Source organism: Bombina bombina, chromosome 1, assembly GCF_027579735.1.
Source record: "Bombina bombina isolate aBomBom1 chromosome 1, aBomBom1.pri, whole genome shotgun sequence".
In the NCBI taxonomy this organism is placed as follows: domain Eukaryota; kingdom Metazoa; phylum Chordata; class Amphibia; order Anura; family Bombinatoridae; genus Bombina; species Bombina bombina.
This window is the reverse complement of record NC_069499.1, coordinates 743473548-743498646: the sequence shown is the minus strand read 5'-3', so window position 1 is coordinate 743498646 and position 25099 is coordinate 743473548. Positions and strand designations below refer to the sequence as shown.

At 39.5% G+C, this 25099-nt stretch overlaps 1 protein-coding gene across 1 annotated transcript in view; it reads left to right on the top strand.

The window, feature by feature from the left end:
- The window catches only part of GPC3 (glypican 3), a 1305553-nt gene that overhangs the window by 56495 nt on the left and 1223959 nt on the right, over positions 1-25099 (top strand). The gene's annotated exons all lie outside the window — the stretch shown is intronic.

Here is a 25099-nt window from a genome sequence, read left to right as displayed (position 1 = left end):
AAAATGTTTGTTCAACAAGGGTTTATATTGCAACCTCTTGCATGTATTGCGCCTGTCACGGCTGCAGCAGCATTTTGGTTTGAGTCTCTGGAAGAGACACTTCAATCATCCACACTAGATGACATCACACACAAACTTAAATTCCTTAAGTTAGCTAATTCATTTATTTCAGATGCCGTAGTACATTTAACTAAACTTGCGGCTAAAAATTCAGGATTCGCCATTCAGGCACGCAGAGCTCTGTGGCTGAAATCCTGGTCAGCTGATGTTACGTCTAAATCTAAATTGCTTAATATTCCTTTCAAAGGGCAGACCTTATTCGGGCCCGGCTTGAAAGAGATTATTGCTGACATTACAGGAGGTAAAGGTCATGCCCTGCCTCAGGACAAGGCCAAAGCCAAGGCTAGACAGTCCAATTTTCGTTCCTTTCGTAATTTCAAAGCAGGAGCAGCATCAACTTCCTCTGCACCAAAACAGGAAGCAGCTGTTGCTCGCTACAGACAAGGCTGGAAACCTAACCAGTCCTGGAACAGGGGCAAACAGGCCAGAAAACCTGCTGCTGCCCCTAAGACAGCATGAATTGAGGGCCCCCGATCCGGGACCGGATCTAGTGGGGGGCAGACTTTCCCTCTTCGCCCAGGCTTGGGCAAGAGATGTTCAGGATCCCTGGGCGTTAGAGATCATATCTCAGGGATACCTTCTGGACTTCAAATCCTCTCCCCCAAGAGGGAGATTTCATCTGTCAAGGTTGTCAACAAACCTAACAAAGAAGGAAGCGTTTCTACGCTGCGTACAAGATCTTTTATTAATGGGAGTGATCCATCCAGTTCCGCGGTCGGAACAAGGACAAGGGTTTTACTCAAATCTGTTTGTAGTTCCCAAGAAAGAGGGAACCTTCAGGCCAATCTTGGATTTAAAGATCCTAAACAAATTCCTAAGAGTTCCATCGTTCAAGATGGAAACTATTCGAACAATTTTGCCCATGATCCAAGAGGGTCAGTACATGACCACAGTGGATTTAAAGGATGCTTACCTTCACATACCGATTCACAGAAGTCATTACCGGTATCTAAGGTTTGCCTTTTTAGACAGGCATTACCAGTTTGTAGCTCTTCCATTCGGACTGGCTACGGCTCCAAGAATCTTCACAAAGGTTCTGGGCACTCTTCTGGCGGTACTAAGACCGCAAGGAATTTCAGTAGCTCCGTACTTAGACGACATACTGATACAAGCTTCAAGCTTTCAAACTGCCAAATCTCATACAGAGATAGTACTGGCATTTCTAAGGTCGCATGGATGGAAAGTGAACGAAGAGAAAAGTTCTCTCTTTCCACTCACAAGAGTTCCCTTCCTGGGGACTCTGATAGATTCTGTAGAAATGAAGATTTACCTGACAGAGGACAGGTTAACAAAACTTCAAAATGCATGCCGTGTCCTTCATTCCATTCAACACCCGTCAGTAGCTCAATGCATGGAGGTAATCGGACTAATGGTAGCAGCAATGGACATAGTTCCTTTTGCACGCCTACATCTCAGACCACTGCAACTGTGCATGCTAAGTCAGTGGAATGGGGATTACTCAGATTTGTCCCCCACTCTAAATCTGAATCAAGAGACCAGAAATTCTCTTCTATGGTGGCTTTATCGGCCACATCTGTCCAGGGGAATGCCATTCAGCAGGCCAGACTGGTCAATTGTAACAACAGACGCCAGCCTACTAGGTTGGGGCGCTGTCTGGAATTCTCTGAAGGCTCAGGGACTATGGAATCAGGAGGAGAGTCTCCTTCCAATAAACATTCTGGAATTGAGAGCAGTCCTCAATGCTCTTCTGGCTTGGCCCCAGTTAACAACTCGGGGGTTCATCAGGTTCCAGTCGGACAACATCACGACTGTAGCTTATATCAACCATCAGGGAGGGACAAGAAGCTCCCTAGCAATGATGGAAGTATCGAAGATAATTCGCTGGGCAGAGTCTCACTCTTGCCACCTGTCTGCAATCCACATCCCGGGAGTGGAGAACTGGGAGGCGGATTTCTTAAGTCGTCAGACTTTTCATCCGGGGGAGTGGGAACTTCATCCAGAGGTCTTTGCCCAAATACTTCGACGTTGGGGCAAACCAGAGATAGATCTCCTGGCGTCTCGACAGAACGCCAAGCTTCCGCGCTACGGGTCCAGATCCAGGGATCCGGGAGCGGTCCTGATAGATGCCTTGACAGCACCATGGACCTTCAGGATGGCTTATGTGTTTCCACCTTTCCCGATGCTTCCTCGATTGATTGCCAGAATCAAACAGGAGAAAGCATCAGTGATTCTAATAGCGCCTGCATGGCCACGCAGGACTTGGTATGCAGATCTGGTGGACATGTCATTCTGTCCACCTTGGTCGTTACCTCTGAAACAGGACCTTCTGATTCAGGGTCCTTTCAAACATCAAAATCTAACTTCTCTGAAGCTGACTGCTTGGAAATTGAACGCTTGATCTTATCAAAGCGTGGTTTTTCTGAGTCAGTTATTGATACCTTAATACAGGCTAGGAAGCCTGTTACCAGAAAGATTTACCATAAAATATGGCGTAAATACCTATATTGGTGCGAATCCAAAGGTTACTCTTGGAGTAAGGTTAGGATTCCTAGGATATTGTCTTTTCTACAAGAAGGTTTAGAAAAGGGGTTATCCGCTAGTTCCTTAAAGGGACAGATCTCAGTTCTGTCCATTCTGTTACACAAGCGTCTGTCAGAAGTTCCAGAAGTTCAGGCCTTTTGTCAGGCTTTGGCCAGGATTAAACCTGTGTTTAAAGCTGTGGCTCCACCATGGATTTCAAACCTTGTTCTTAACGTTTTACAGGGCGTTCCGTTTGAACCCCTTCATTCCATTGATATAAAGTTGTTATCTTGGAAAGTTCTATTTTTAATGGCTATTTCCTCGGCTCGAAGAGTCTCTGAGTTATCAGCCTTACATTGTGATTCTCCTTATTTGATTTTTCACTCGGATAAGGTAGTTCTGCGTACTAAACCTGGGTTCTTACCTAAGGTAGTCACTAACAGGAATATCAATCAGGAGATTGTTGTTCCATCCTTGTGCCCAAATCCTTCTTCGAGGAAGGAACGTCTTTTGCACAATCTGGATGTAGTTCGTGCCCTTAAATTTTATTTACAGGCAACTAAAGATTTTCGACAAACGTCTTCCCTGTTTGTCGTTTACTCTGGTCAGAGGAGAGGTCAAAAAGCTTCTGCTACCTCTCTCTCTTTTTGGCTTCGTAGCATAATTCGTTTAGCTTATGAGACTGCTGGACAGCAGCCTCCTGAAAGAATTACAGCTCATTCCACTAGAGCTGTGGCTTCCACTTGGGCCTTTAAGAATGAGGCCTCTGTTGAACAGATTTGCAAGGCTGCAACTTGGTCTTCGCTTCATACTTTTTCCAAATTTTACAAATTTGACACTTTTGCTTCTTCGGAGGCTATTTTTGGGAGAAAGGTTCTTCAGGCAGTGGTTCCTTCTGTATAAAGAGCCTGCCTATCCCTCCCGTCATCCGTGTACTTTTGCTTTGGTATTGGTATCCCAGAAGTAATGATGACCCGTGGACTGATCACACTTAACAGAAGAAAACATAATTTATGCTAACCTGATAAATTCCTTTCTTCTGTAGTGTGATCAGTCCACGGCCCGCCCTGTTTTTTTAAGGCACTTAAATATTTTTTAAATTATACTCCAGTCACCACTACACCCTTGGCTTCTCCTTTCTCGTTAGTCCTTGGTCGAATGACTGGAGGTGACGTAGAGGGGAGGAGCTATATAGCAGCTCTGCTGGGTGAATCCTCTTGCACTTCCTGTAGGGGAGCAGTTAATATCCCAGAAGTAATGATGACCCGTGGACTGATCACACTACAGAAGAAAGGAATTTATCAGGTAAGCATAAATTATGTTTTTTGCACTACAAGGGCACGAGCTAGTGACAAAAAATACTTACTGAGACCTGTAGTAATAAAGCATAATTTATTATACAGACCAGGAGAGGTTCCTGCATAAAAAAGGCACTAGCATTTCCTTTTTTGCACAACAAGGGCACCAGCTAGTGACAACAAATACTTGCTGAGAGCTGTAGTAATAAAGCATAATTTATTATACAGACCAGGAGAGGTTCCTGCATAAAAAAAGGCACTAGCATTTCCTTTTTTGCACTACAAGGGCACCAGCTAGTGACAACACAATACTGTACCTACTGAGAGCTGTAGTAATAAAGCATACCTCCCAACATTTCAAAATTCAAAAGAGGGACCCCCCCCCCCCCCCGCGCGCAGCAAAAAAATTGAAATGCGGTGGGCGGGGCTTAAAAAAATCATAAGACCAAAGTAATATAAATAAAATTCTAAATAAAGTCATATATTTTAATACACTTAGGCAGCAAATCAAACACAAGCTCAAACCACCGGTATGGCTATGTGAGCTATGTATTTAATTAGCCTTTGCAAAGACATTGCTAAATATTTTTATCTTAATTGGACATTTAATAATAAATTCTTTAAAACTGCTCTCTGCATTCCCCATTAATATTCTAGATTCTGGCCTTTAAAGTCAGCAAAAATGCACAGTAGCACACTACATAGCATACACTTACACATGCAGATACACACACACACACTACATAGCATACACTTATACATGCAGACACACACACACTACATAGCATACACACACACACATTACATAGCATACACTTACACTTATACATGCAGATATACACACACACACTACATAGCATACACTTACACATGCAGATACACACACTACATAGCATACACTTATACAGGCAGATACACAGACACTACATAGTATACACTTATACATGCAGATACACACACACTGCATAGCATACACTTATACATGCAGATACACACACACTACATAGCATACACTTATACATGCAGATACACACGCTACATAGCATACACTTACACATGAAGATACACACACACTACATAGCATACACTTACACATGAAGATACACACACTACATAGCATACACTTATACATGCAGATGCACACACACATTACATAGCATACACTTATACAGGCACCATACACTTATACATGGAGACACACACACACTACATAGCATAAACTTATACATACAGATACACACACACAGTTATGGATACAGATAGACACACGCACTACATTCATTGTATGGGGTCCTGGGGTTGGCAAGCACATTAGCTGGCAGTCTGCGGCTGCCACTGTTCGTTACCCTGGTATTAGCACTGCTCATTGTATAAAACTGAAGGCATGCTAGTATTATCCCCAGGGGTTAGACATCATCACTACCAGAGGTAGGTTGGAGAGGTCACCATTACCCGTGGTCAGAGTGTATACAGCCTTCTTACTCCTGCTTAACCCACACACCATTCCTTTTCCACAGGGAATCTAACAGGTATCTAACCCTGTGAAAGCAAAGCCAGCTGCTTCTTAGTATGGGCCCAACAGAAATTAAAAAAAAAAATTTTTTTTTTTTTAATGCCTGGGGCAAATCGGGACAGATGGCTAGCAACTCGGGACAGAGGGACAGACCCCTAAAATCGGGACTGTCCCGCGAAAATCGGGACAGTTGGGGGGTATGATAAAGCATAATTTATTATACAGACCAGGAGAGGTTCCTGCATAAAAAAGGCACTAGCATTTCCTTTTTTGCACTACAAGGGCACCAGCTAGTGACAACACAATACTGTACTTACTGAGAGCTGTAGTAATAAAGCAGGCTCTGCAGTCAATGTTGTTAACTGGTTAAAAAGCAGCAAATTACCAGATCACATTAAAAACAAAATATTCACAATAAACAATTTAAATAAACTGCCAGCAAAATGTATTAAGCTATTATGATTATCAGCACTCCTCACAGTCACAACAGTCAACATTGTTAATAAGTAGAAAGCTTACAGTTCACATTAATAGCATTAATATTAACAATATCATTTAACAGAATGAGGAAAGCTATACACCCTACCCCTTACTGTGCACTTCTTCCTCCAGTTCTTATTTCCCTCTTGTTTCAAGTGAAGCTGGTGCTAGTGGGAGGGACCCAGATGAGATCACAGTGACAGAAAGTCAGAGAACATCAGACATGGCCAGCCCTGCATCCTGCATAACTAATAATGCCAAGAAGAGTTTAAAATGAGTTTTTACTTCTCTGAAGAGGCATAATAAGGGATGCCTCCTATTGGTCATTATTTTTGCTTCAGGTAGTTTTATGTTACCACCAGTGGGTGGTGTTGTTGCTATTGAAGAAATGTATCCATGTTTTGCTATGGAAAGATGCAGTCTTGTATGATGCCTCTCCATAGCATTACATGGGTAAAAAAAAAAGTGGTGATTTTTTTTTTTACAATTTTTTTTTTAAATTAAAATTAATTTAACTAAACTTTGGCCCCATATGGCAGGGGAAGCAGTGCCTCCCCTGTCTCCTATGACTGCACGTCCCTGTCTTTGCACATATATATAAAGTTGCACTACTCCCTATGCTCTAGTAGTTTCCGGGCCAGCTCAACCATGGGACCAAGTGGGTCCAATGGATCCAGGCAGCACCTGACAAAGGGCAGCACTTTAGTAACTGAGTCAGTCACGGTCAGACCCAGACCTCTGCTGTCCTCTGTCTCAGTGGGGGGGAGTCACAGGCTCCCAGCAGCATAACCTCATCATGCACAAAGACACAGAACCAGTCAGGGATGACATTTAAGGTTGGACAAGTGTATCTCTTACATAACCTTCTTTCGCACTTATTGTGCATAAGCATTGTTTGCATGCAGATAGGCAGGCTTAGTAAGGTCAGTGGCCAGGCTAGTAGGTTTATATGCTAATCAGTGATGTTCCTACTGGGGAGGGGGCATCATTGCATTCTTGGACCCAGGCTACACAGTATCTTGTGCTGGCCATGAGTAGCTTTCATGAGCAGAACATAGTGAGTGTCCTCCTCCATTCATCATCCTTGGGTGCCTGACTTTTCCTATGTGTTTAAAAAATGTGCATAGTAAACAATAAAATACTGTAACAAAATCAGGCATTTTATTTTTACACTTGTGGGCAAGATTATGAGTGGCGTGCTAAATTTAGCATGCAAGCGATATGGGGTATTTTGCGTCTCTTTGCATGTGAAGGAACATTATATTTATATAAGTGATAATAGCTCATTATATAACATGCAGATGCAGGAACACCCTTTCAATGGACGGGGCCCTCTTCCAGGCCCACTTGGAGGTTTATTTCTGCTGCTTTTCTATACAGAATACTACAATGCTCATATTTTCAGTATAGGTGGTGGTTTCAACAGGCAGAACAGGCATTTCAAATGACAGAATAAATGTAGTGACTCATTTGATAACAATTTAATATACTCAAATAGATAAAATGGATCATTTTTAACAATACAATGTCCTTTTAAATGAACCTGAAACACAAATATCTTGGTTCACCGGGATAGCACTCACTAATGAACTGATTTTTATTTTCTTTACAAAGTTACTCAGATATTGTTGATACAGAAAAAGAAAACTGTAAATAGTTTTCTTTTAAATACTGAAATACAAATAATTATATAACACTCAAGAGTTTCCTCAGATGCCTTGTTTCCTTCTATACTTTATTTTGCCAAATCCACGAAAACTGTACACATTTATTAAAGAGCTTATCCTATAATGAGGCTAAACTTAGTGGTGATTGATACATATGTAACATAATTCTCAATAAAGCCACAAATGAGACAGTAATTCCCTTCTTTGTGAGCATCCTGAGTGCTAAATTATTAAGTATGTTGACTATGACGAACATCTCCGTTCACCTCTCAGGCCAATGTCTAAGTACTGATTTTCTTGCCTGTTTAATAAGGTAACCATTATTACAAACAATGTGCAATCCTATATGTCTTTAATAAAGCTAAAAACCAAATATAAAGCATTTAGGGCCAGATTACTAGTGGAGCACAAGCAATATTAGGTTTTCACGATTGTTTGTGTGCAGATTAAATTGCGCTGGTATTACAAAATAAATACAATCACATGAGCACAATTCAAGTTAACACTCGTCAGGTTAGTGCATCCTTAGAGCTCTGGTTAACTATTTTGTGAAATAAAAAAGTTTCACAAAACGCATAAAAATACATTACAAAGTATGCTTACACTCATAATAACACCATGTAACAAAACTTAGTAAAAAAAAAAATATTGCACAAAAAAGTAAGTGCTCAAAAAAATGAGGACTCGGGTGTTAAAAGCAGACAAAGTGCTTTAACATACATGTATATGTACGTACAGGTGAAACAAAAAATTAGAATATCATGCAAAAGTTCATTTATTTCACTAATGCAACTTAAAAAGTGAAACTATTATATGAGATAGACTCATTACATGCAAGGCAAGATAGTTCAAGCTGTGATTTGTAATAATTGTGATGATTATGGCTTACAGCTCATGAAAACCTCAAATCCCCAATCTCAGAAAATTAGAATATTGTGTAAAGGTGCAATATTCTAGGCTCAAAGTGTCCCACTCTAATCAGCTAATTAATCCATAACACCTGCAAAGGGTTCCTGATCTATTAAATGGTCTCTCAGTCTGATTCAGTAGGAATCACAATCATGGGAAAGACTGCTGACCTGACAGTTGTGCAGAAAACCATCATTGACACCCTCCATAATAAGGGAAAGCCTCAAAAGGTAATTGCAAAATAAGTTGGATGTTCCCAAAGTGCTGTATCAAAGTACATTAATAGAAAGTTATGTGGAAGGGAAAAGTGTGGAAGAGAATGGTGCACAAGCAGCAGGGATGACCGCAGCCTGGAGAGGATGGTCAGGAAAAGGCCATTCTAAAGTGTTGGGGACTTTTACAAGGAGTGGACTGAGGCAGGAGTCAGTGCATCAAGAGCCACCACACACAGACGGATCCTGGACATGGGCTTCAAATGTCGTATTCCTCTTGTCAAGCCACTCCTGAACAACAAACAACGTCAGAAGCGTCTTACCTAGGCTAAAGAAAAACAGACCTGGTCTGTTGCTCAGTGGTCCAAAGTCCTCTTTTCTGATGAGAGCAAATTTTGCATCTCATTTGGAAACCAAGGACCCAGAGTATGGAGGAAGAATGGAGGCACACACTGCAAGATGCTTGAAGTCCAGTGTGAAGTTTCCACAGTCTGTGTTGATTTGGGGAACCATGTCATCTGCTGGTGTTGGTCCACTGTGCTTCATTAAGTCCAGGTCAACTCAGCTGTCTACCAGGAGATTTTGGAGCACTTCCTGCTTCCTTCTGCAGACGAGCTCTATGGGGATGCTGACTTCATTTTCCAGCAGGACTTGGCACCTGCCCACACTGCTAAAAGCACCAAAGCCTGGTTCAATGACTGGGATTACTGTGCTTGATTGGCCAGCAAACTCTCCTGACCTGAACCCCATAGAGAATCTATGGGGCATTGCAAAGAGAAAGATGAGAGACATGAGACTGAACAATGCAGAAGAGCTGAAGGACGATATTGAAGCATCCTGGTCTTCCATAACACCTCAGCAGTGCCACAGGCTGATAGCTTCCATGCCACGCTGCATTGAGGCAGTAATTGCTGCAAAAGGGGCCCAAACCAAGTACTGAGTAAATACAGTATGCATGTTTATACTTTTCAGAGGCCCGATATTGTTCTATGTACAATCCTTGTTTTATTGATTGCATGTAATATTCTAATTTTCTGAGATTGTGGATTTGGGGTTTTCATGAGCTGTAAGCCATAATCATCACAATTATGACAAATAACAGCTTGAACTATCTTGCTTTGCATGTAATGAGTCTCTCATATATTAGTTTCACCTTTTAAGTTGCATTAGTGAAATAAATTAACTTTTGCACGATATTCTAATTTTTCGATTTTCACCTGTATGTATGTATATATAAATGTCTATATATGAAGCAAAAAAGGAGAAAATAATGGTGGTGTTTATAAGCTACAACGATTCTTGAAGTGTTGCTGGGTATTTATATTGAAGCAAGTTCTTGCAAAAAGTATGTGAACAAAGTCCAGTTAACTTTTATATAGATAGAGATAACTTTGGCTGAAGTGTAGAACAAACAAATAAGAGTGTTCAGGGAGTAGCGTATAATCCCTCTGACTTCACAACGTATAGTCAATTATACACTCAGCATGAGATCACAGCAACACTTGGTGACTTGGAAACCTTTACTATCTTACCCAGGAATCCTACTGCCACATACCCCAGAGAGCTATCACATCTTTTGGATGAGGTGGTGGAGGAGGGTCTCATGGATCAAGAAACAGCCAACCTTTGCATGGTTACTGATCCAGTGACACCCATCTTCCACCACCTCCCAAAAGTTCATAAAAGCATATGTAATGTCAAGGGGAGGCCTATAGTGGTGGGTATAGGGTCTCTATTGGAACCCCTATCCAAGTGGGTAGATGATTTCTTACAGCCCATGGTCTTGTTGTTACCCAGCGATATATTGGACACCTCCCATGCGCTACAAGTTTTGGAGACTGTGACATGGTGGGAGGAGTGCAGTTGGCTTACCATTGATGCAGTGTCACTGTACTCCTCCATCCCCCATACTCAGGGTCTACAAGCTGTGAATTTTTTCCTAGACTTGTTTATAGATCTCCCATTGGAGTCTAAAAATCTGATTGTCAGAATTGTGAAGTTCTTACTAGAACACAATTTCTTCATGTTCCAGGGGTGCTACTACCTCCAGAGGCGTGGCACTGCTATGGGGGCCAAATTTGCCCCCTCCTACGCCAACCTGTATATGGGTTGGTGGGAGAAGGGCCACGTCTATGGAGGTAGTACCACCCCGTCAGATAATATTGTGAAATACGTCAGGTTCATTGATGACCTGCTGATAGTATGGTCATCTGATTCTGAGACTGCTGATGAGTATGTCACCACCTTAAACAACAATAAGGTGGGACTTCAGTTTACTCATGAATGGCAAAAAAAGATCATTAACTTTCTTGATATTTCCCTTACAGGAAATTCAGAAGGAGGAACTATTATCTCTGCTCTCTACCGAAAGCCAATTTCAGGCAACAGTCTTTTACATGCCCGTAGTTGCCATCCACAACATGTGTTTAAAGGAATTGCCAAAAGTCAATTCCTGCGGGCAAAAATAAATTGTACATATGAACATACCTTTCGGTTAGAGAGCAGAGATCTAAAAACAAGAATGCCAAAGGGGGTTTATTCCACCAAAGTCATAGACAAAGCATTTTTTTAAGTCAAGGATACTAATAGGGCAAGTGCATTAGAAAAATCAACACGAAATCCCAAAAGTTCTAAACATAATCTCAAGTTTATAACATCATATTCCTCTCAATACGATGATGTCTGTAGAATCATAAAAAAGAATTTACCAAGGTGGAGCCAACTCTGAAGCCGGACAGTCGCACTTTTCAGCAGCTCCTACCATACTTTCTACAAAAGATGAATCTAGCGACCGTCTGTGGCCATCCATCCTACTATACAGCTTCTAAAGCTGGTCTGATAGCACAGCAGTACTTGACAGCCACTTTTCCTAGGAGCGGCACCTTATTTACAGACTTCTCCTACCCTGATATGTCCTTCGCTGGCTGTGCAGTTTACGGCGGCCATCTTGCGGCCTGACACCTCCACTTGGGAGCCAAACTAACTGAGAGACTTTATCTTTATCCCCTACCATAAGGGTCCGCTATCCCCTCTCAGCATGGAGGACGCTGAGCGCATATTGGTGCGAATGCATGAGTTCATAGAGGCGTGCAGAGGTGCGTTCAGATGTCAGCCTGATATGGAGTCTCCACAACCAGCAGCGATACTCTCACCTCATGCCGCCTACTCTTACAAACCTCCTCTCAAGGATAGAGGTACTGCAGAACTACAGACTGCACCACCTGAGAGTCATCAGCCCCTGCATAAGGTCAAGCCAGCTTGTGAACCACCCGATGCAGCTACGTGCGGAACAGAAGCAAAATGGCTAGTGTCTTGTGTCAGGACTTGTAGTGATCGCAGGAAACCGAAACCGGTGCGGTCTGACCGACCCGATAGAGCATACACCCAAAGAGACTCTCACTTTATACAAGTAGAAGTGTCCCCCCATCCGGAAAGTCTTACCCAGTGTGGCCTATGTTCCAAGGGTTGGGAATCTATCATGCAGCCCATACCTAGCGCAACACAGCGAGTTGGTGTGGGTTAGGGACTCATTCTTGGTGTGAGTGGCTCAGTGAACTTTGGAGTGCCTTAAAGTGTTGGCGCCATTACATGTACTTCACTGTCTACTAACTGATGTTTACCACTCTGGACATATTATCATAGCCAAGTTTACTTTCAATTTGTACCCACATTCATATTGTATACCTGCTCTGTTCATTACTGTGCAAGGTTTGTTAAACCATTTTGCTGCCCTATTATGTGAAGATGATCGTGCAGCTTATATTGTGCCGCTATATTTCTTTGTTTATATTTCTCACCCCTTTTGGAGCAGTCAAATAGAAGTTGTTTTAGTTAATTTGCTCTACCTAGCTACGCTTGATGCAGCTGCAGTGGGACCCTGGCAAAGTCAGCGTGAGAGGCTGACAGAGTGCATTTCAGCGAATTTAATCTGGCATGAAAGGGTTTAGCTGCAGAGCCTCTGTGGAACTTTTGTGACATAAAATTAGCATTGTTCCTAGAGGGTAATGCTCTTACTACAGTTTCACATGTGTTTACCAGTTGGTTCAGCCTGTTATTTGTTTTTTTGTTTTCAATTTTCTCCTAGCTTAACACCACTACCTGCTGCATAGAGCTCACTATTCTAGCTGCAGCATATTGAGTCTGACATAGAAGCATATCTCCATAATGTTTCACATTTTTGTTTGAGAGGTTGTGTGCTGTAGCATCAGCAGGAACATAACATAACATCTCTATATTATCATTTTGATTTTATATACTTACAAATCCTGAGGTTCTGCTACATTATAATACCAAACTGCTGGCTGAGGGTAGCTGAGGGTATAGGCTCTTTATTCAGTCTGCCTATAACAAAACTCGTGTTGCAGTAGCTTATAATTGTAAGATACACTCAGACCACATTTACTTTGTCTTTTATTCTATCACTACTATTGGGATCAAAGCTTTTTGTATAACTTATCTGTGTTTAGGTGTGACAATATCTCTTAGACTATATCTATGAGGCAATCTATTGTATAGGGTTAAACCTGTCACAACTACCAAAACTAATATAATTTTTGAAGGGTATAGTTCATTAATTTTCTACTGCACTAGTTCTCTTACAGTACAACTACCTGCTTGTCCCATTAACACATACAGGGGATGCGTGAGTAATTGCTGAACAAGGGTGACATTACAATGGAGGTTTTACTCTATATTTGCCTGTCCATTAGAACCTTATATTTACTGCTACAGGGCATAGGGCCCATGCACTGTGGCAGACATATATTTACACCATTTTGATTTGATAGACGGTGGTTACCACCTAGTAATTCACTCACTCAATCACTCCCCATGACTGTATGTACTTAATTTAATTTAGTTTAATAATAACCGATTTTGACCTATTAGATGTTTATTGTCCCTTAAATAACCTTATTCTTGAGTATATTGAATGACACATATAATATCTCCCAGTTTATATCCAATAAATAAACCATATGTTAATATCCTCCCTAGCTTCCATGGTTATTATAGCCTATACACATCATATATAAATTAGAATGTAGGATTAACATGAAGTTTAGTTGAAGTAGATTTGTTATTATACACATCAAGCTCACGTCTTAGAGATCCTCTATATTATGGCAACTGAGTGGAGATCAGATGTAAACAACAGAGCTTTGAAATGTAGTTTATATGTCTATATGTGGGATATAACAGTCCCTACTGTATCCAACTATGTTTAATCACCCTGCAGTCCACCCTTAACTATACTACCAGTTCTCCTCAGCAGTGCCACGAGTAAGAGCATCTCTCTATATGTTTGGGTTGCTCACAATTGTCTCTATATGTGAACAGCTATGTCGGGTGCTTGCTCACTCATTTCCCTAGTCCTAGTTCGGAGAGGGTGGAACAACTTACAAAAATAATAAATATTTTGAGACCAATACATAGAATATTAGTATTATGGATAACTTCATATTTAACTCACCTCCCCTCTCCACCCATGATAATGTACCCTCTATTTTAGAGGGGCTCAATACGCGGTTTGTCTTGTGTATACCGCAATTCAACTATTGCATTCCTCACTTCCTAAGCTTTAACTCCCGTATATTTATTATTATAAAGAATCTGTAAGACCATCCGGATCAGCAGGACTGATCACTATTGCTTCCCGTCTGTATATATGCTCCTAACACAGTGTTTGGTAGCCTCTATCAAGGGGCTAGATTGAATATGCCACTTCAGACTTCACCTAATACTACAGGAAGCAAATATTATATTAAAATATTCCACTTCAGATTCTGTTTATCACTATTAGAAATGAGTATTATTTTATATTTTACATAGCATTTCATATATTGGCTATACTCTAACTACCTTATTTCCTTCAAGAAAGTTGTTATACGCTTGATTTATGTAAATTATGAGTAGTCCTGTGGATTCATCAGTATTCCCAGTTAATACCCCTCATGTCTTATATTACATGAATCTACAGGTCCTCAGGAATAAAATTGCTATTAAATTCCAAAAAATAGAGGTTTATCATTGAGACCCAAAAGTGGTCTCCCTGGTTACAAGTCCCTTCTTCCACTTCATTATCTCCTGATACTTTTGTTGGTCCGAGAGTGATCTATTATATCATGTAGAAGGTTCCTGAAAGATTAGCTTCTTATCTGTTTAATGTTTGCAAACTATGTAAATTGTTGGCTAAACGTCTCTTGCATGTTTATTTTATTACTCTTGTAACATTGAAGCCTTATCTATGTATGTCTTTAACTATACCTCAATTAAAAAAAAAGAAAAAAAAAGAATTTACCAATACTAATGGGGACAAGTACCTAAGGGACATAGTTGAACAGGGTTGTATGTTTGTCCCCAAAAGGAATGTAACCCTTGGTAATATTCTAGCCCCAAGCATGCTAAAAAACAAAAAGAACTCAGGGTCATCATGGTTGAGATATAATGGAACATTCAAATGTGGTAAAAAAGTTTGTACTTCTTGTGATCATGTAAACATTTCAACAACATTTAAGTCCCATGTAACGGGAGAAGAATTCAACACCAAAGGTTGTGTAAACTGCAGAAGTACTTTTGTAATTTACATAATAGAATGCACTATTTGCAAAAAACAGTACACAGGCAGAACTACCCGAAAAGTAGGCAAACGTATTAGAGAACATTTATCTTACATCTCTAATAAACGCACTTGTTCAGCGCTTTCTACCCATTTCATAGATTTCCATCATCAGGATGTTACATCCTTTAAATGGCAAGCCATAGAACAGGTAACACCACCACCAAGAGGTGGTGATAAGCTGTCTATATTATGTAAACAAGAAACATATTGGATTTTTAAAACCAAATGTCTATTACCATATGGCTACAATTCTGAGTGTGACATCATAAATTATTGGCAAAAATAATTACTAAGGGAGATTATAGATATACGACACATGTACACACCTATGAAAGCTAATATATGAGCCAGCTTTGAACAGGTTTATGTGTTTTGATTTTATTGACTCATAAGCATATATGGGATAAACACATAGATAAAACAATACATACCGTATGGATTAGTGACTTACACTTTGTCTTAATGTACGTTTCGTTTATCTATATGGTAAAAGTTTTCTTGTTAAACCATTACACGCTCATATATATGATCTTGCTTATATACATTTATATTCATATTCATGTTTCTCTTTATTGTGCCCATCATTTCTTTATACACCCGGTGTTGGTGGTTATTACTGATTCCTCTTCTGTTTTTAACAGGGATGGATTGGTAGTGATAGAGATATAATGCTATTGGATTACTTAGGTAATTGCACAGAATAACTAAACATGAAATATGTGATGTAAACATTAAGCTTGTATATCTAACATCTGTGTTAATTTGTCTAACCTAATGTACCTATGGATTTAAAATGTTAATCCATTTGTTTTTTCCTTAGCTGTTAAAATAATTTATCTACTCAAGATTCTATTCATCAAAATTGTTTCTTCATTAATATTGTCAATTGTTAATGTACCTATGTATTTACTATTTTGAAAGTTTCCCAATTTGTGATTAAAAGGGAACAAGGTATTGATAGGGTTAAGGTGTTCAGCAATACACAAAATGTTTTTAACCAATGAACATGGATTGCTCAGCATAAAAGGGAGCACCCCCTAACAGGTGCTATTCTATGATTACGGTCAATATGACCGAAACCGGTCAGAGTTTATTTGTCTGAACCCTTTCCATGTTGCTGTATGTCCTTTGCATACGTTTTTAAGGAATAAAGGAATCAAGTTTTTATTCAGCTGCTTCGTTTTGGATATTTTTTTCTTAAATGTCTATATATGTATACAAAGAAAGTACACCCTTTATGAATTCTATGGTTTTACGTATCAGGACATAATAAAAATCATCTTGTCCTAAGCAAGTCTTAAAATTTTGTAAATACAAAGTCAGATGAACAACACATTACATATTACACTGTGTCATGATTTATTTAACAAAAATAAAGTAAAAATGGAGAAGCCATGTGTGAAAACTAAGTAAACCTTATGATTCAATAGCTTGTAGAACCATCTTTAGCAGCAATAACTTGAAGTAATCGTTTTCTGTATGACTTTATCAGTCTCTCACATTGTTGTGGAGAAATGTAGGCACATTCTTCTTTACAACATTCAGTTCATTGGGGTTTGCAGGCATTTGTTTATGTACAGCTCTTAAGGTCCTGCTTCAGCATTTCAATTGGGTTGAGGTCTGGACTTTGACTGGGCCATTGCAACACCTTGAATATTTTCTTTTTCAGTCATTCTGTTGTAGTTTTTCTGGTGTGCTAGGGATCATTGTCCTGTTGTATGACCCAATTTCTGCCAAGTGTTAGCTGTCGGACAGATGTCCTCACATTTGACTCTAGAATACTTTGGTATGCAGAGGAGTTCATGGTCGACTCAATGACTGCAAGGGGCCCAGGTCCTGTGTGGGACGTCCACTCCTGAGAAGATTGGCAACTGACATGAGTGTTTTCCACTTGTGAATAATCTTTCTCTCTGTAGAATGATGGACTTTAAATTGTTTGGAATTGGCCTTATACTGTAACCCTTTCCAGATTGATGGGCAACAACAATTGGTTCTCTAAGATCATTGCTGATGTCTTTCCTCCTTGGCATTGTGTTCAGGCTTTCTCACTTTCTCTCTAGAAATACACCTGCTCTAATCCTAGGGGACCTCAACATCCCCATTGATAACCCTTCTGCACCTGCTGCCTCTAAACTTCTCTCACTCACAAACTCCTTTGGTCTCTCACAATCCACACTATTCCCTACTCACCGCGATGGACACTCTATCGATCTTCTATTCTGTTACCTCTTCTCCCCTTCTGATGTCACTTGTCGCCCATTTCCCATCTCAGACCACCATCTGCTCACCTATAATCTCAATGTACATGCTAAACCTATTTCTCCCCCTGCACCTGTAGAAATCTGCACACTGTGGATTCTCTCCAGCTTTCTAATCTTATTAAAAAACACCTCCCCCACACTTACACGGTATCCTGCCCTGACCTTGCTACAAACCACTATAACAATACTCTCTCCTCTGCACTTGACACCCTTGCTCCTCCACAACTACGCAAAACATCACATCCTCAGCCGATCAATTAATCAAGGGCATTTGATTAGCTGCACCTGGCTGCTACTTAGCCTCTTAATTCCTATGGAAGCAGTAAGGGTGTACTTAGTTTTTCACACATGGCTTCTCCATTTTGTCTTTATTTTTGTTAAATCATGACACTGTGTAATAAGTCATGTGCTGTTGTTCATCCGAGGTTGTATTTACCTAATTTTAAAACCTGTTAAAGACCAGATTATTTTTATTATGTCCTAGTATGAAAAACCATAGAATTCAAAGAGGGTGTGCTTTCTTTTTCACATGACTGTATGTATTTATATGTGTATATATGTATTTACAGACATACAATCACCAGCCATTTTATTAGGTACACCTTGCTAGTACCGGGCTGGACCCCCTTTTGCCTTCAGAACTGCCTTAATTCTTCATGGCATAGATTCAACAAGGTGTTGGAAACATTCCTCAGATATTTTGGTCCATATTGTCATGATAGCATCACGCAGTTGCTGCAGATTTGTCGGCTGCACATCCATGAGGCGAATCTCCCATTCCACCACATCCCAAAGGTGCTCTATTGGATTGAGATCTGGTGACTGTGGAGGCCAATGGAGTACAGTGAATTCATTGTCACATTCAAGAAACCAGTTTGAGATGATTTGAGCTTTGTAACATGGTGCATTATCCTGCTGGAAGTAGCCGTCTCAGAAGATGGGTACACGGTAGTCATAAAGGGATGGACATGGTCAGCAACAATACTCAGGTAAGCCGTGGTGTTTAAAAGATGCTCAGTTGGTACTAAGGGGACCAAAGTGTGCCATGAAAATATCCCCCACACCATTTCACCACCACCACCAGCCTGAACCGTTGGTACAAGGCAGGATGGATCCATGCTTTCATGTTGTTTACCCCGAATTCTGACCCTACCATCTGAATGTCACAGCTGAAATTGAGAATTTGTGCGAATTGTAGCCTCAGTTTCCTGTTCTTAGCTGACAGGAGTGGCACCCGGTGTGGTCTTCTGCTGCTTTAGCCCATCTGCTTCAAGGTTCGATGTGTTGTGCATTCAGAGTTGGTATTCTGCATACCTAACGAATGGTTATTTGAGTTACTGTTGCCTTTCTATCATCTTGAACCAGTCTGTTCATTCTCCTCTGACCTCTGACATGAACAAGGCAACTGCCGCTCACTGGATATTTTCCCTTTCTCTGACTATTCTCTGTAAACCCTAGAGATGGTTGTGCGTGAAAATCCCAGTAGATCATCAGTTTTTTTCATACTCCGACCAGTCCGTCTGGCACCAACAACCATGCCATGTTCAAAGTCACTTAAATCCCCTTTCTTCCCCATTCTGATGCTTCTTCATCTTCACCACGTCTAGATGCCTAAATGTATTGAGTTGCTGCCATGTGATTGGCTGATTAGCAATTTGTGTTACAAAGCAATTGAACAGGTGTACCTAATAAAGTGGCCGGTGAGTGTATATTCACATATAAACACATAAATATATATATATATATATATATATATATATATATATATATATATATATATATATATATATATATATATATATATATAAATAAAAGTGCATTGCAATATTAATTGTTAATAAAGTGTTATAGTGGGTATTTACTGTAAACATTTCACATTCCAATGTTCTGCACATAGCAGAATATGTTCTATGTATTGCTAAATAGATAATTTTATATATATATATATATATATATATATATATATATGTGCGTGTGTGTGTAAAATATGTACAGATATATATTGTACCAAACCATATCAGATATACAGTATATATATATAGATAGATATAGATATAGATGCCAAACTTAAGAAGATTATTGCTAAAGGTTGCCATTTTTCTGCCCGTAAAGCAAAAACTTTGAGAAGCATATTGGCTCCTTCAATGCTACCTCAGAATAATAATCAGACATGGCTCACCAGAAGAATAGGCTGCAATAAGTGCAATGGCAAAATTTGTAAAACATGCACTCACATTGATCAAGGGACCAAATTTAAATCAAGCAGTACAAACAAAGAATTTGATATACGCTTTAGTTTACATGTAACACAAGACATGTAATCTATTTGCTAACGTGTCAGGGATGCAAAAAACAATACGTAGGGCGCACAAAACGTGCCCTACGAGATAAGAGTATTACAACATCTGAGGGATATAGGGAGTCCTGATAGCACCACCCCTACAGCAAAACATTTTAGGCAGGAACAGAACTCTGATTCCCTGTTGACAGTACAGGGCATTGATCATGTCCCTAGACATAGAAGAGGGGGAGATAGGGAGAGACGTTTGGAACAGAGGGAGGTGTTTTGGATATTTAATCTTCAAACAAAGCACCCCTCTGGTCTGAACTCGATCATGGATGTAGATTTGTTCTGTTGAAAATTCTGGGTACATTTATTATTTTTTACATTAAACAGGAAGTTTATATATACTTTAATGTATGACTGTAAGTCTTATCCCAGTGTCTTTCATATATAGCAATTTCTGATTTCAAACAGGGATGCATGTATACATTTTGTACTCTTGTTTAAAAAAAGTATATAATTATGTGGTTAAGATTTGATTGTGGCATCTTCTTTTGAAGATCTTGTATGTAACATCAAACAATTTTTGCTAGCCAAACACAACAGGATGTTCAGTCAAAACTTTTTTTTTTATTCCCAAACAATTCTGGCTCATTTTAGTAACATAATTTCCAACTCTTCAACATGGTAGTGTTGCCACAGAAGATAGTCAACATGAGTCTGCTGGTGAAGCATTTGAGTTCCTGCCTGGATAGGGCTCATGGAAAAGTTGTCATAAACTATCGTAGTGGTCTACTGGGCCAGGTGGAGGAGGCATCCAGTTTAAGAATACCTTTTTAAATTTTGGCATCACCAAAAGAAGTTGTTATTTTGTGTTCCTATTCCGCACAGAGTAAAACATTGTATAGAGGGACGCATTCCTAAAAGAGCCTCCATGTGTATGCTTGACTGCAGATTCCAGCTCTATTAAAATCTATTTATTCAGGACAGCTACTTATTTTTAATGTTGCAGATAAATGTTGTGCAGCCCACTGAAGTCTGGCCTTTCTGCATTTTCATGATTAGTTTAAGAATGCAACAGTGAAAGTCCTCTTTCACAGTATGTTCAAATCACAGGGAACAACTCATAGCCCTACTCTGGTATAGGAAGCCAGATGAGTTCTGCAAACACATTTTCTGAATTTTAAAACATCTCATCTACCTGGAACAAGCAATTCTACAACAGTATCAACCCTGCTGTGCATATTCAAAACCTAACCCCTTTGCTGATAAGCGTTGTGCTAAGCTGATTTGGAGCTTTTTTTTTTACTGCTTACATTTATACACTATTGTAAGACATTTTTTCAGCAGGACCAACAGATTCAGAATATACAATTATTATTTATATTGCATTGCAGACAAGAAAACTGTATTTAAAGTTGCATTATGGATCCATACTGGATTTTGTAATTTGTAATAAAATCTATCCCTAAAGCTATAATTGAGTGTAAAACCTTATTAATTTCTTTTTTTTTTTTTAATTTTATTTAAAAAAGCAGGCAATTCTCTTTTAAATTACAGGTGTTGATAATTTGTAGCTGGCAAGGGAGCTGAAATTGAGGGTTTTCAATAATCTACCCAAATCAAGCTCCCTTACCAGCTGTCCATTTGTGACTTCACTACACATTTGTGGCAACGTCACCTGCACTCCTATTAATAGCTTTTGAGTGCCGCCAACTAGGCCGCCATCTTTCCCCAGCTTGTAGGAAGCCTTGTCATGCACATAGAGGCCACGATGCGCATGAAGAGGCATCCTCATCATGGGCATTGAACCGATTAAGCTATCTAATACTAGAATATAGAGGTAATGATATAATTTTATTTGACCTGATATCATTTTATTGGGTTTATACATATGAATCAGTTACAACATCTGTCTAAAATTAATTATAATTATTGATTTATATAATTCTTAATTATGATTATGGTCTAAAATTATTTAAAATTGATTTCCAAGTCCAAGTTGAAGTCCCAAGTTGTAACAGTAACACCCTAACATGAACCCCGAGTCTAAACACCCCTAATATTATACTTATTAACCCCTAATCTGCCGCCCCCGACATAGCTGCAACCTACTCTACATTATTAACCCCTAATCTGCCTCTCCAGACACCGCCGCCACCTACATTATATGTATGAACCCCTAATCTGCTGACCCCAACATCGCCGACACCTACATTATATTTATTAACCCCTAATCTGCCGCCCCCAACGTCGCCACCACTATATTAAAGTTATTAACCCCTAAGCTAAGTCTAACCCTAACCCCCCCTAACTTACATATAATTTAATTAAATCTAAATAAAATTACTACAATTAACTAAATAATTCCTATTTAAAACTAAATACTTACCTATAAAATAAACCCTAAGCTAGCTACAATATAACTAATAGTTACATTGTAGCTATCTTAGGGTTTATTTTTATTTTACAGGCAAGTTTGTATTTATTGTACCTAGTTAAAATAAATACAAACTTGCCTGTAATATAAAAATAAACCCTAAGCTAGTGACAATGTAACTATTAGTTATATTGTAGCTAGCTTAGGGTTTATTTTATAGGTAAGTATTTAGTTTTAAATAGGAATAATTTAGTGAATGATAGTAATTTTAATTAGATTTATTTAAATTATATTTAAGTTAGGGGGTGTTAGGGTTAGACTTAGATTTGGGGCTTAATACATTTAATATAGTTGCGGCGACATTGGGGGCGGCAGATTAGGGGTTAATAAATGTAGGTAGGTGTCGGCGATGTTAGGGACGGCAGATTAGGGGTTAATAAAATTAAACTAGTGTTTGCGATGCGGGAGTGCGGCGGTTTAAGGGTTAATATATATTTTATAGTTGCGGCGATGTCCGGTTCGGCAGATTAGGGGTTAAAAATATTTTTTTAGTGTTTACGATGTGGGGGGAGGGGCCTCGGTTTAGGGGTTAATAGGTAGTTTATGGGTGTTAATGTACTTTTTAACACTTTAGTTAAGAGTTTTATGTTACGGTGTTAGCCCATAAAACTCTTAACTACTGGCTTTTAAATGCGGTACCAGTCTTGACAGGAGAGGCTGTACCGCTCACTTTTTTGCAGACTTGTAATACTGGCGTTATGCAAGTCCCATTGAAAATATAGGATACGCAATTTACGTAAGTGGGTTTGCGGTATTAACGACTCTGGACAAAAAAGTGAGCGGTGAGCCTGTCATTTCAAGACTCGTAATACCAGCGGGTGTTAAAAAGCAGCGTTAGGACCCCTTAACGCTGCTTTTTAACCCTAACGCAAGACTCGTAATATAAGTGTATGTTATTGCATTTATTCCTGTTCCTGCAGCAGTGACGTGCGGTGAGGTCAGAGGCTGGTGAGGCACTGCCCTTGATACTCTCGAGAAACACATATATGAACCTGATAGAAAATGATACTGAGCAGCAAGGACTATAGTCAGCACTAATATTTGTGCATCTCTGACAGACACACAAACGCACAGATTTACAAACACACACATACAGACAGACTCACTCAAACGCACACAAATTTACAGATTCATACATACACCCACACACACACACACACATACACACACAGACTCACGCAAACACACACAGATTTACTGATACATACATAAAGTCAATGTAAGGATTGCACAATCATACTATTAATCAGAGCCACGGTGCACTGCAAATATTTCTCCAAAACGTATCCAAACAGCAGGCACTCACTGGACTTTATAATAAAATGTAAATAATTTTATTGCATCAGGTTAAAAAGGACAAACGTTTCGGCACTGCATTGTGCCTTTGTCAATGTCAAAATTACAAGATAACACACAACCAGAGTGCAGCTCCACACCCCAGAAAAAATCAATAAATACATATTTAAAAACATCCTATATATACTTATCCAAACTCTTTCTCTTTTGCCGCCAAACCTCCGTATCACCCTCCTGGAGGTCCACTACTGACGTCACGCTGACACGCTAATCGTGCCTAGCGTGATGATGCATGGCACGGTGTTGCCATAGCAACGTCTAAGCGTCCAGGGGCAAAGGAATGGGGAATACCCGATGCGGCTGTGCGCATGTCAGGAAGAAGGTGTACATACATACATATATACACAAAGACTCACACAAACACATACATATTTACTGATACATACACTCACACAGATTTTTAGATACATACATATACAGATTCACACAAACACACACACAGATTTACAGATACATACATACACAGACTCACACAAATACACACACACACACAGAGATTTACAGATACATACATACAGACTCACACAAATACACACAGATTTACAGATGCATACATACACACACACACACACATTTACTCATGCATACATACATACATACACACTCACACAGACTCGCACAGACTCACACAAACACAAACAGATTTACTGATACATACATACATACATATATATATACACAAAGACACACACAAACACATACAGATTTACTTATACATACAGACTCACACACACACACAGATTTACAGATACGTATATACATACACACACACACACACACACACACACAGACTTACTGATACATACATACTGTACATACACAGACTCACACAGACTCACACACACACACAGACTCACACAAACACACACAGATTTACTGATACATACACTCACACAAACACAAACAGATTTTTAGATACATACATACAGACTCACACAAACACACACACACATTTACAGATACATACACACACACTCAAACAGATTCACACACATACACACAGACTCACACAAACACACACAGACTCACACAAACACACACAGATTTATTGATACATACACTCACACAAACAGATTTTTAGATACATACATACAGACTCACACAAACACACAGATTTACAGATACATACACACACACACACTCAAACAGACACACACACACAGACTCACACAAACACACACAGATTTACTGATACATACACAAACACAAACAGATTTTTAGATACATACATACAGACTCACACAAACACACACAGATTTACAGATACATACACACATACACACACACACAAACACATACAGATTTACAGATAGATACACACAGACTCTCTCTCTCTCTCTCTCTCTCTCTCTCTCTCTCTCTCACACACACACTCACACAAACACAAACAGATTTTTAGATACATACATACAGACTCGCACAAACACACACAGATTTACAGATGCACACACACACACTC